General features: G+C 35.3%; 1 protein-coding gene across 3 annotated transcripts in view; it reads right to left on the bottom strand.

The window, feature by feature from the left end:
* PRORP (protein only RNase P catalytic subunit) overlaps window positions 1-12,081 on the bottom strand; it is a 128,741-nt gene that overhangs the window by 73,721 nt on the left and 42,939 nt on the right. The gene's annotated exons all lie outside the window — the stretch shown is intronic.

Below are 12,081 nucleotides of genomic sequence, written 5' to 3'. Positions count from 1 at the left end.
CCTCTGATTATCTATACAATGCTCTTCCTCAGAAGTATTTGCAAGAGTCAAAACAGCATGTTGTTGGGGGATGGCTGTTCATAAAAAGATTCATGAACCTAAAACTGCTCTAAAGAGATAAGTTTATTAAATTAAAAGAAATGCAATCTAAGAAAATCCAAAATACTGTATCTTGCAGCAGATAATGTGAACGTGCTACATAACGGCTGACTCAAGGGTTCAATCGTACAAGAGTTCATACCTGACACCTTAATTAGTAAAAATTTAAAATTTAATCAAATTTGGTTTCTCCCAAATTACAACATATTCTGGAGAAATTAATGTTATGAAAACTGTTTTGCAATACTTATTTAAAACGAATTCTTATCCAAGTATTTTGGGTATTCTCTATTCTGACATTTTAGGTAAATTTTTAAGAAAAGAATCATATACAAGAATCATTGTTAATAGAAAACAACATGCCCAATATACTACGAATGTTTTGTTTAGGTAACATGACCATTGGTCTAATCATGTTCCTAGCAATTCCTAGCATTTATTGGCCTAAAGACATATCCTCACATCTTAAAAGAGTATCTGGCATGGAATAGGTGCTCAATAAACAGTAACTGAATCTACATCATAATTCCCAGCTAGGATGATCTAACTGTCCTCAAATGGGAGGTTATATAATTAATCTGTTGGTCATTCAGAACACTTCCCTCTTCTTCAAAATAAAAATATAAACCAGAACCTTTCTTCATATGAAAATTTGAAACTATATGTATTTTAAGCAGGATACACTTTACACTTGAAAAACATCTACAAGGTTAGTAGCAAATCTTGTAGAACTCTTAGAAGAAAACAGAAATAAATCTTCATGACTCCAGGTTAGGCAATGATATTTTTAGATATGACACCAACAATGACAGGCAACAAAAGGAAAAAAATAGATAAACTGGACTTCATCAAAACTAAAAACTTTTGTGCTTCAAAGGTTACCATCAAGAAACTGAAAACACAATCCAAATGGGAGAATATATTTGCAAATCGTATGTCTGATAAAGGTCTAATATTCAGAATATATAAAAAATTACAACTCAACAATAAAAAGACAAGTAACCATATTAAAAAATAGGTAGAGGATTTTAACAGCTATGTCTCCAAAGAAGATATACAAATGGCCAATAAACACATAAAAAGATGCTTAACATCCTACGTCATTAGGAAATGCAAATCAAAACCCACAAAAGATACCACTTCATACACACTAGATGGTTATAATAAAAAGACTGATAATAGCAGATATTGGTGAGGATGTAGAGAAACTACAACTCTTTTATATACTGCTATGGAAAATGGTGCAGCAGCTTTGGAAGTTTGGCAGGTCCTCAAAAAATTAAAGAATTACCATATGACCTAGCAATTCTACTCCCAGGTACATATCCAAAAGAACAGAAAACATGTCCACACGATGCAGCAAAAGTGATCCTAAAAACAAAGTTTATACCAATATAGGCCTACCTCAAGAAGCAAAAAAGATCTCAAATAAAAAACTTAACCTTATACCTAAAGGAGCTAGAAAAAGAATAAAGAAAAGCCAAACTCCATGATCAGGAACTTGGATTTTATCCTAAGGGTAAGGCAAAGTCATTGGGGCAAGGGTGAAAAAGACAGGAAATAATAAAGATTAGAACAGAAATAGGGGCACCTGGGCGCCTACCTCAGTTAAGCATCTGACTCTCAGTTTTGGCTCAGGTCATGACCTCAGGGTTGTGAGATCGAGCCCTGCGTAGGCTCCACACTCAGCACAAAGTCCGCTTGAGATTCTCTCTCCCTCTCCCTTGGCCCTTCCCTCCACTCATACTCTCCCTCTCTCTCTTAAAATAAACAAATAAAAATTTTAAAAAGAGATTAGAACAGAAATAAATGATACAGAAACTAAAAAAACAATAGAACAAATCAATGAAACCAGAAGCTGGTTCTTTGAAAAGATCAACAAAATTGATAAACCTCTAGCCAGACTCATTAAAAAAAAAGAGAGAGAGGATCCAAATAAACAAAATCACTAATGAAAGAGGAGAAATAACAACCAACACCACAGAAATACAATTGTAACAGAATATTATGAAAACCTATACGCCCACAAATCGGACAACTTAGAAAAAAATGGATATATTCCTAGAAACACATAACCTACCAAAACTAAAGCAGAAAGAAATAGAAAATTTGAATAGGCCAAATGTCAGCAATAAAATCGAATCACTAATCAAAAAACTCCCAACAAACAAAAGTCCAGGACCAGACGCCTTCACAGATGAATTCTACCAAACCTTTAAAAAAGAGTTAATACCAGGGCGCCTGGGTGGCTCAGTCATTAAGCGTCTGCCTTCAGCTCAGGTCATGATCCCAGGGTCCTGGGATCGAGCCCCACATTGGGCTCCCTGCTCAGTGGGAAGCCTGCTTCTCCCTCTCCCATTCCCCCTGCTTGTGTTCCCTCTCTTGCTGTGTCTCTCTCTGTCAAATAAATAAATAAAAAATCTTAAAAAAAAGAAGAAGAGTTAATACCTATTCTTCTCAAACTATTCCAAAAAATAGGGGTGCCTGGGTGGTTCAGTTGGTTGGGGGTCTGACTTTTGGTTTTGGCTCAGTTCGTGATCTCAGTATTGTAAGACTGAGCCCCGTGTCTGTTTGAGAGTCTCCCTCTCCTTCTGCCCCTCCCCCGCTCTCTCTCTCAAATAAATAAATAAAAGTCTTTAAAAAAAAAACTATTCCAAAAAATAGGAAGGAAAACTTCCAAATTCATTCTGTGAGGCCAGTATCACCCTGATACCAAAGCCAGATAAAGGCACCACAAAAAAAGAGAACTACAGTCCAGTATTTTTCATGAATATAGATGCAAAAAATCCTTAACAAAATATTAGCAAACTGAATCCAACAATACACTAAAAAGACATCACCATCAAGTAGCATTTATTCCCAGAATGAAAGGGTGGTTCAATATTCACAAAACAATCAATGTGCTGTGTCACATCAATAAGAGAAGGATAAAAATCACAGGATCATTTCAATAGATGCAGAAAAAGCATTCAACAAAGTATAACACCCATTCATGATAAAAAAAAAAAAAACCCTCTGCAAAATAGGTCTACAGGGAACATATCTCAACATAATAAAGTCCTTATGTGAAAAACCCACAGCAAACATCACACTCAAAGGGGAAAAACTGAAAAGCTTTCCCCATCAGGTCAGGAAAAAGACAAGAATGTCTGCTCTTACCACTTTTATTCAATATAGTACTGCAAGTCCTAGCCACAGCAATTAGACAACATAAAGAAATAAAAGGCATCCAAATTGGTAAGGAAGAAGTAAAACTCTCACTATTTGCAGATGACATGATAGTACATATAATAGAAAACCTTAAAGACTCCACCAAAAACTATTAAAACTAGTAAATGAAATCAGCAAAGTTGCAGGATACAAAATCAATGTACAGAAATCTGTTGCATTTCTTTACACTAATAATGAAGCAGCAGAAAGTGAAATGAAGAAAACAATCCCAAGAACAATTGCACAAAAACAATAAAATATCTAGGAATAAACTTAACCAAAGAGGTGAAAGACCTGAAAACTATAAACCACTGATGAAAGAAATTCAAGACGACACAAAGAAATGGAAAGACATTCATTCCATGCTCATGCGTTGGAAGAACAAATACTGTTAAAATGTCTATACTATTCAAAGCAATCTACAGATTTAATGAAATCCTTATCAAAATACCAGTAGCATTTTTCACAGAACTAGAACAAACAATCCTAAAATTTGTATGGAACCACAAAAGACCCTGAATAGCCAAAGCAATCTTGAAAAAGAAAAACAAAACTGGAGGTATCACAATTCCAGACTTCAAGTTATATTACAAAGTGGTAGTGTTAAAACAGTAGAGTACTGGCACAAAAACAGACACATAAATCAATGGAATAGAACAGAAAACCCAGAAATAAACCCACAATTATATGGTCAATTAATCTTGGACAAAGGAGGAATGAATATACAATGGAAAAAAGACAGTCTCTTCAACAAATGGTGTTGGGAAAACAGGACAGCTATATGCAAAAGAATGAAACTGAACCACTTTCTTACACCATACACAGAAATAAACCCAAAATGGATTAAAGACCTAAATGTGAGACCTGAAACCATAAAAATCCTTAAAGAGAGCACAGGCAGTAATTGCTCTGACACTGACTGTAGAACATTTTTCTAGATAGGTTTCCTGAGGCAAGGGAAATAAAAGCAAAAATAAACTATTGGGACTATATCGAAATAAAGTTTCTGTACAGTGGAGGAAATAGTCAACAAAACTAAAAGGCAACCTACTGAATGGGAAAAGATATTTGCAAACAACATATCCCATAAAGGGTTAGCATCCAAAATGTATAAAGAAATGATACAACTCAATACCCAAAAACAAATAATCCAATTAAAAAATGGGCGAAGACATGAACAGACATTTCTCTTAAGAATACATACAGGTGGCCAACATATACATGAAAAGATGCTCAAAATCACTAATTATCAGAGAAATGCAAATCAAAATTACCATGAGGTATTACCTCACACCTGTGAGAATGGCAAAAATCAAAAACACAAGAAATGACAAGTGTTGGCAAGGGCTGGAGAAAAAGGAACCCTCTCGCACTATTGGTGAGAATGCAAACTTGTGCAGCCATTGTGGAAAACAGTATGGAGGTTTCTCAAAAAATTAAAAATAGAACTACCCTATGAACCAGTGATTGCACTACTGGGTATTTACTCCCCAAATACAAAAACACTAATTCAAAGGAATACATGCACCCCTGTGTTTACTGCAGCATTATTTATAATAGCCAAACTATGGAAGTAGCCCAAGTGTCCATCTCCATCAATAGATGAATGGATAAAGAAGATGTGGTGTGTGTGTAATGGAATATTATTCAGCCATAAAAAGAACATTGCCATTTGCAACAACATGGATAGAGCTAGAGAGTATAATACTAAGCGAAACAAGCCAGCCAGAGGAAGACAAATACATATGATTTCACTCATTTGTGGAATTTAAGAAACAAATGAGCAGGAAAAAAAAACTGAGAGAGAGAGAGAAAGACAAATCAAGAAACAGACTTTTAACTATAGAGAACAAACTGATGGCTACCAGAGGAAAGGTGAGGGGGGTGGGTGAAATAGGTGATGGGGATTAAAGAGTACACTTATCATGATGAAAAAAAGTTAAATAAAATTAAATTTCTTTTTAAAAAGGTGTAGTTCACTAAATATTCAGTTTACTGGCCAGATTCAGCTATTTTATTTTCTCTAAAATGATTTGTTTTTCTAGATTTGGCCTTTGAATCAAGACTAACCTTTCTAAAAGGTTGTTACCTTAAAAGGTCATTTAATCTATACCCATGCCTTGGGGGTGCCATTCAGGAAGGTAATTCCTCAATGTCAATAGAGTTCTCTGTGTAACTTAAAAAAAGAAAGAAAACATTATCTACACAAAAGCCTGTATGTGAAATGTTCCCAGCAACACTATTCTTAATAGCCAAAAAGTGGAAACAACCCAAATGTCCATGAATGGATAAATAAAATGTGGCCTATCTATACAAAGGAATATTATTCTGCAATAAAAAGGAATAAAATAGTGATTCATGTTATAAACAGATGAATTTTAGAAACACTATGCTAAGTGAAAAGATAAAATGTCCACAATAGGCAAATCCATAAAGACAGAAAGCAGATTAGTAGTTGCCAAGGAACTAAGGGGAAGAAGGAACTGGAAGTGAGTACTAATGGGTATGGGGTTACTTTGGGGAATGAAAATATTCTGGAATTAGATAGTGGTAATGGCTGCAAAACTTAGTGAATATACTAAAAAACACTGGATTGTACACATTACACTTGATCTTGGCCAAAAGGCCAAGAAGCAGTTGGACTGTACACTTTATATATATTCTTAATTTTTATTTATTTTTATTTATTTATTTTTAAAGATTTTATTTATTTGACACAGAGGGAGAGATAGTGAGAGAGAGCACAACTGACTGAGCCACCCAGGTGCCCCCTATTTTTATTTTTTTTAAGTAGGCTCCACGCCAGGGTGGAGCCCAAGGTGGGGCTTGAACTCACAACTCTGAGATCAAGACCTGAGCTGAGATCAAGAGTCAGATGCTTAACTGACTGAGCCACCCAGGCGCTCCTGGACCATACACTTTAAAAGGCTCACTATTATGGTTTATGAATTATATCTCAATAAAAGAAAAAGAAAACTCAAACAGATACGAAAGAATTGAGGTATGACTTGGTCAAGATCCTAAATTATGTCCAAAGTGAAATCTAATCAGGGACTTTACAATCTCCATTTTCATTTAGTATATCCTGTAACTGTATTAAGACACCAGAAACTGGGGGTGCCTGGGTGGCTCAGTCATTAAGCGTCTGCCTTCGGCTCAGGTTATGATCCCAGGGTCCTGGGATCGAGCCCCACATCGGGCTCCCTGCTCGGCAGGAAGCCTGCTTCTCCCTCTCCCGCTCCCCCTGCTTATGTCCCCTCTCTCGCTGTGTCTCTCTCTGTCAAATAAATAAAAATCTTTAAAAAAAAAAATAGGACACCAGAAACTGTAAAGATAAAAATTAAATATTTACTTAGTAATAACTTTTCAGCAAAAAAGTTCTGTTTTTCAGTAAACAACAAAATCATATATTAACCTATACTTTTCCATATCATATTTTTTTTCAGAATCTCAAGTAACATTTAAATATAAACCTTCACATCTAAGTTAAAAGCTCTTCTGAAGGGCGCCTGGGTGGCTCAGTTGGTTAAGCGACTGCCTTCGGCTCAGGTCATGATCCTGGAGTCCCGGGATCGAGTCCCGCATCGGGCTCCCTGCTCTGCAGGGAGTCTGCTCCTCCCTCTGACCCTCCCCCCTCTCATGTGCTCTCTCTCTCATTCTCTCTCTCTCAAATAAATAAATAAAATCTTTAAAAAAAAAAAAAAAAAAAAAGCTCTTCTGAATCATTTCTGGCCATAATAGCTCTGTACATCCTCATGGTGATAGATTACATACCCTTCTCCTTAAAACCTGTGTTCTTCATCTTTACTTCTTATATCACTTTTAGGACCAACAGCAGAGACAGATTGAAGAATACTGAGGTATTACCTGTATTTCACATTGATTACTGCTTTTTCTTTCAATGAATTTTGCCATTCTGCCTTTGTCACATGTGTTGTAAACAATTTTTTCTTTTTTACCAAGTTAAGTTAACTGACTTGAATGTCTATGGGAAGGTTTTGGCAGACAGAAGTTTGCAACCTGAGTGACAGCTTTTCAAAATGCAAAAATCAGTTATAACAACCTCTCCTTGCTTAAAAATTCTGTACCTCACTATGAAAAATGTGTCAATTACCACTACCTTTTACTGCATTGTTAGAAAACCTTCAGCAAATATTTAAAGTTCAGATTAAGGTTAATATTAAACTGTGTAGAGCTGCCAATACAACTAACTCAACTGAGGTGACAAGCGGATGGACAGACATATGTTATGTACATATGGCTAAATGTGCACATACCCAAGCAATGACAACCACCAATAAGTCTCAACTCCACATGGTGGCTGGCCAGTTTCTGCTGACATCATATATAAGACATAAATAATCTGGCTTCAAAAAATTAAAATACAAAACGATGTATACAAAAATTGAGAAAATAAAGTCACAAAAGCTTATTTTTAGCTCCTTGACCTCTGTCACTCCTAAGCTGTAGTCTCTGAGACCAAGATATACAATCATGGTGCTACTTTCTAGATAATGAAGGTAAAAATGGTCTTTTCTTATCTATAAGCTGACTTACAGAGAATAATGGAAATTGCCATTAATGGAAAAAGACCAAGAATTTGTAATGTATTATACAGAGAATTCATGGGAAGAACATAAATGATCTGTGCATTATTCCATTTAAAAAAATCCAGAAACTTCTTCACACAAAGATGAAAAGATTAAGGCACACAGAAATAGGATTCCTAATATTTCCTTTATTCATGCTTATAGGTGACTGTAGCAAGAGATGGAAATAAAGAGGACATATCAAGAATATCTTGACAAGTCAAGAATATTACCTTTCTGGACTATTTAATTTTGTTAACAAATGTTTTAAATCTAAAAAATGGGCGGGGGGGAACCTGTCCTTCTCTTTTCACATAACAGATTCACAGCACAAATGTAGCTGAATAGTTGCAGCAATCATGTAATAAGCAACCTTGAAGAAACTTCTATTGGGAGGCTTTGCAGAAGTATAAATTGCTACAGTCATTTTGGAAAGTAATTTGGCAATATGTATTGAGACCTTAAAATATCCACACTCTTTGACTTCCATTTCTGAGAATCTATTTTAAAGAAATCATCTGAAAGCTGCACAGAGATCTCCCAAGCATTATTTACCATAGTGAAAAACGGGAAAAAATTTAATATGCCCATCAACAGGGAAATGATTAAAGAGTTGTGGTATATCCATAAGATACAAAGTATTACACAGTTATTTTAGAATATTTACCAAGAATGCCTCTTCACTTTTTTTCCTGATGGTGGTTTGCTTTTTAAAGTAATACGTACTCGTGAAAGAAAATTCGAAAAAAACAAATGAAAAACTAAAATCCTCTCATTCTCTTATACTCTATTTCCACCTCCAAAAATTTATTATTGTTAAGATTTTATGGGTAGTTTCTAGAAAATTTCGGGGTATATACAAACTTATCTAACAAACATTTATATGGATAATCCTTTATTTTGTTTTAACACAAGTGGGGCCATATAAGCTTGTTATTCTTCAAATTGCTTCTGATACTTATTTGGCTATTATTCTATATCAGCACATATAAATCTACCTCATTCATTTAAAATAGATGTTTCAAGACTCTTAACTATAGAGAACAAACTGATGGTTACCAGAGGGGAGGTGGGTGGGGGAATGGGTGAACGAGGTGAAGGGGATTAAGAGTACACTTATCCTAATGAGCACTGAGTAATGTATAGAATTGTTGAATCACTACATTGTACACTTAAAACTAATTTAACACTGTATGTTAACTATACTGGAATTAAAATTAAAAAATAAATAAAATGGATGTTTCAGTATATATCAGGACCTAGACTGATAAATATTTAGGCTGATTAGACTTTTCTGCTTACAAACGATGCTTAACTAACATATTTGGAAATATAACTTCATGTGCTTGTGTCAATGTATCAGTTTCAACATTTTAGGTATTCAAAGTTGTTGTCAAATCACCCACCAAGAATACTGTACTGATACCCTTCTCCCTACCTCTCCAAACCATTCAAAATATTGGATACTACCAACTTTTTAAAATCTGCCAATCTGGAAGATAAATATTTTTATTTGCATATCTATAATCACAAATCACTTTTCTACTGGATGGTTCTTTTTCTTATAGGCTTATAAGAGACTATGGTAGTGTCAGAAAATTAGCCCTTTGTCACATGTGTTGTAAACAATTTTTTCTCTTTGTTGTTATCTTTTAACAATGTTTACAGTAAATTTCTCTGTTCTTCCCATTAGGGCTCCTAGGTTTTATATACACTTTTAAGGTGCTTCCATCTCAAATATTTTAAAAAGTACATGTTTTCTTCTACTCCTTTTATAATTTCATTTTTATTGAGAGCTTTCAACAACTGTAAATTAAAATGCAGATATACAATTATTTACAAAGTTGAAGCTCAACTAGGTAAGAAAATGGAAAAACACTGCAAGGAAATAAAACACTGACAGTGGTTATTGCTAAATGATGTGGTTATATATGATATTCTTTATTGTAATTTCCAAATTTTCTATATGCATTACTTTTATAATCAGAAGAAAATAAAACTTCTTAAAATAATCATACTTAAAATTTTTCTTAAGTTTTTGATGATACTAGCTTCATTTCTCAATTATTATTTGAGTACCTTACCCAGATTGAATCTAATACTAGGGTAGAGCTTTGTATTTTAATTCTATTGACACAGATGACCTCACAGGAAAAAACTACCAAATAAGGGTCTACTGAAAGCAAGAATTACAGTTCCAGTTAGGAAATTAATCTGAATAGTAATCCCAATAATGGTTACTCCTATTAGGTATTTACAATGTGCCAAATGCTTACATTTATTAACTCATTTATTCTTTTCAACATCTTTGTAAGTACTGTTGTTCTCTCCATTTTACACACTGGGAAACTAAGGCACAGAGAGGTTAAATAATTTGCTCATGAAAGCTCTTAAAAGTGGAAGAGCCAGGACTGGGATTCAAAAAGTCTGGCTCTAGAATCCTTATTCTTTTTATTTTTTTTTCTTTTGAGAGAGCGAGCAAGCGAGCATGGGGGTGGGTGTGAGGGAGTGGAGAGCCAAAGGGAGAGAGAATCCTAAGCGGTGGGCCCCACAAACAGCACAGAGCCGGCGCGGGGCTGGATCTCACAACCCTGAGATCATGACCTGAATGGAAATGAAGAGTTGGATGCTCGGGGCCCCTGGGTGGCTCAGGTGGTTAGGCATCTGCCTTTGGCTCAGGTCATGATCTCAGGGTCCTAGGATCGAGCCCCGTGTTGGGCTCTCTGCTCAGTGGCATGTCTGCTTCTCTCTCTTTCCCTCTGTGATCCCTCTCACTCTCTCAAATAAATAAATACAAAATCTTAAAAAAAAAAAAAAAAGAGTTGGACACTTAACTGACTGAACCACCCAGGTACCACTGGAATCCTTATTCTTAACTTCTAAACTAAAATCCTATTTAAAAGATTAACAGAAAAACTGGGAAGCTAGTTCTGACAACCTAGAAAGTGTTAAAGAATAAAACTAAGCCACAAAAGGGCCTGACGATAGATTTATTTAAAAAAAAGAAAAAAGAGAGAGGTCTATGAGAAATATGATATATCTTTATTTTTCACAAATCCCTAGCTTCAGAGATTTGAGAAAAAACTTGAGAAGGAAATTTTTTCCTTCTTTATTCAGGTGGTGTCTCTAAGCTGAGCCTGAGCTGTGGTTTCCCAAACATAATGTCAGTGCACTGCCAAAAGATAATGGTGCTTGTAAGAGCTGAGTAATAACAATTACCTGTCACATAAAGCATTGCTAACATTAAATTATTTTAAGAGTAAAAACTAAAAGCAGTGGCAGGTGCCTATGATTTCACTGGTCAATCATTTGTTCTTTGTCTCTTAGTTTGCCAAACTGCTTGGATCTTTCCAAATGTGCAAATTTTTCTCACATAACGCAAGGGGATATATCCACGACATCATTTTCAATGTGTTACTTTCCCCAAAAATGTTCACCCAATTTAGGCCATATATTTCTGGCAAGTCAATTTTTAGTGCTTTGTGTGAAGCTGAAAGTCAAACAAAAGGTAAACAAATACAAAACTTTACTTCTCACAGATTAGAGGTGGAATTTTTAGAATGAGCCCTTCTGATTCTGAGTTCCACCATGTATTAGAGATAGTAATTTTATGCTTCATTTTCTGACTTTGCCCTTGTCAATATTACTGCCTCAAAGATCCCTTCAAGTACCTAAAAGACAAAATATTTTCAACTTGCTTTTTTGCTTTTTAAAAATAAAGGATTGAAAACTAATACCTGACTGCAAAAATGTAGGCACAAACATAAAGGAAAGGCATATAAAGAAATTTCTGTAAATCAACCTTGTGCTTTGTGTACTTGTAAGCTTTTCTGAGTAAAAATGGCCAAACTGGACTAGTAGCATCTCTGAGAAACAGCTTTTAAGTTGGTAGCAATTTTTAAGAAATAACACAGATTAACTACAGATGAATGGCCAAAAATTGCCAGTGATAAGAACCATAAACTTGGGGGTGCCTGGGTGGCTCCATCAGTTAAGCATCCGAATCTTGATTTTAGCTCAGGTCATGATCTCAGGGTTGTGGGATCGAGCCCCACGTCGGGCTCTGTGCTCAGCAGGGAGTCTGCTGGAGATTCTCTCCCTCTGCCCCTCCCCCTGCTCTGTCTCAAATAAATAAATAAATCTTTAAAAAAAAAAAAAAAGGACCATAAGCTTGAAACCCAGG

Source organism: Halichoerus grypus, chromosome 8 (genome assembly GCF_964656455.1).
Source record: "Halichoerus grypus chromosome 8, mHalGry1.hap1.1, whole genome shotgun sequence".
Taxonomy (NCBI): Eukaryota; Metazoa; Chordata; class Mammalia; order Carnivora; family Phocidae; genus Halichoerus; species Halichoerus grypus.
The sequence above is the reverse complement of the archived record's forward strand: the minus strand, read 5'-3'. Positions and strand labels throughout refer to the sequence as shown.